We start from the raw sequence: 1532 nt of genomic DNA on the forward strand, positions 1-1532 counted from the left end.
AAAATTTATCATCATTATTATTATTATTATTATTATTATTATTATTAATAATAATAATAATAATAATAATGATGATAAATTTTGCCTGTTCTTGTCTGAAGTAGGTTTGAATTCATCCCTTAGGATAGTTTTAAACACAATGTCTTTACAAAATGAAGAGGAAAAATACTTATATATTTCACTCTGTAGGGAAAACTTTCTATTTATGCTTTGAGTGTTTCGTGCTGTTTATTGAAGTGGCATACTGTCTATATGCACAAACTAAAGCTGACTATCTGTGTCCACGCAGTGAAGCTGGGTCAATGTCCCAAACCGAAGAACATCCCACTGTTTGCTGAAAGCTGTTTCCATGATGACCAGTGTCCTGCCACACAGAAATGTTGCCCAACCACCAGTGGTCATGCATGCAGTGAATCACGTGGTCGGGGAAGCGGTCAAGGTTTTGGCCAGGGGAGTGGTTTTGGCCAGTGGAGCAGTCATGGCCAGGGAAGTGGCCAGGGGAGCGGTCAAGGGACTGGTCAGGGAAGCGGCCATGATCAGGGAAGTGGTCGGGGAAGCGGTCGGAGAAGAGGTCAGGGAAGCGGTCAGGGGACTGGTCGGAGAAGAGGTCAGGGAAGCGGTCAGGGGACTGGTCGGGGAAGCGGTCAGGGGACTGGTCGGGGAAGCGGCCAGGGAAGCGGTCATGGCCAGGGAAGCGGTCAAGGCCAGCAAAGCGGACAGGGGACTGGCCAGGGAAGCGGTCAAGGCCAGGGAAGCGGCCAGGGGAGTGGTCATGGCCAGGGTCGAGGCCAGGGCAGCGGTCAAGGCCAGGGCAGCGGTCAAGGCCAGGGAAGCGGTCAGGCAAGCGGCCACGGTCAGGGTAGCGGCCAGGGTAGCGGTCAAGGTCAGGGTAGCGGTCAAGGCCAGGGAAGCGGTCAAGGCCAGGGAAGCGGCCAGGGAAGAGTTCAAGGGACTGGCCAGGGAAGCGGTCAAGGCCAGGGAGGCGGCCAGGGGAGCGGTCAAGTTCAGGGAAGCGGCCAGGGAAGCGGTCAAGGTCAGGGAAGTGGCCAGGGAAGCGGTCAAGGTCAGGGAAGCGGCCAGAGAAGCGGTCAAGGTCAGGGAAGCGGTCAAGGGACTGGCCAGGGAAGTGGTCAAGGGACTGGTCAGGGAAGCGGTCAGGGATGTGGTCAGGGATGTGATCATTGAAACGGTCATGGGAATTTTGCTTAACACCTACTGGAGATCCTTTCAATTCATTGCTTTATTCATATGGCTTGTTTTCCCTGTTTGCTCAAACAGTTTAGAAAGATTTCTGTCCCCCACCCCCCTCAAATAAAAAGAAAATTGGTGTTTTTGGAATCTTTTGGCTGTTTTCTCACATAACTGCTTTCTGGCATCAGTGCTTTGTGTAAGTTCCTCTCACTGAGACCTGGACATTTAGAAAAGTAATAGCCGATTTTTACGCAAAATATACCACATTATGTCATGGGGACTCAAATGCTAAGAATGACCCTAAAATCTTTTTATATATATATATATAATATAAAAATTTA

At 49.9% G+C, this 1532-nt stretch overlaps 1 long non-coding RNA gene across 1 annotated transcript; it reads left to right on the forward strand.

Moving 5' to 3' along the window:
- Positions 1-411: 411 nt before the first annotated feature.
- On the forward strand, positions 412-983 carry LOC107705124 (uncharacterized). The gene is made up of 3 exons (XR_001636041.1): positions 412-439; positions 572-583; positions 788-983. It is a non-coding gene; the product is annotated as an uncharacterized LOC107705124 (long non-coding RNA).
- Positions 984-1532: the final 549 nt, after the last annotated feature.

Source organism: Sinocyclocheilus rhinocerous, unplaced genomic scaffold (genome assembly GCF_001515625.1).
Source record: "Sinocyclocheilus rhinocerous isolate Xijiao unplaced genomic scaffold, SAMN03320098_v1.1 scaffold173, whole genome shotgun sequence".
Classification (NCBI taxonomy): domain Eukaryota; kingdom Metazoa; phylum Chordata; class Actinopteri; order Cypriniformes; family Cyprinidae; genus Sinocyclocheilus; species Sinocyclocheilus rhinocerous.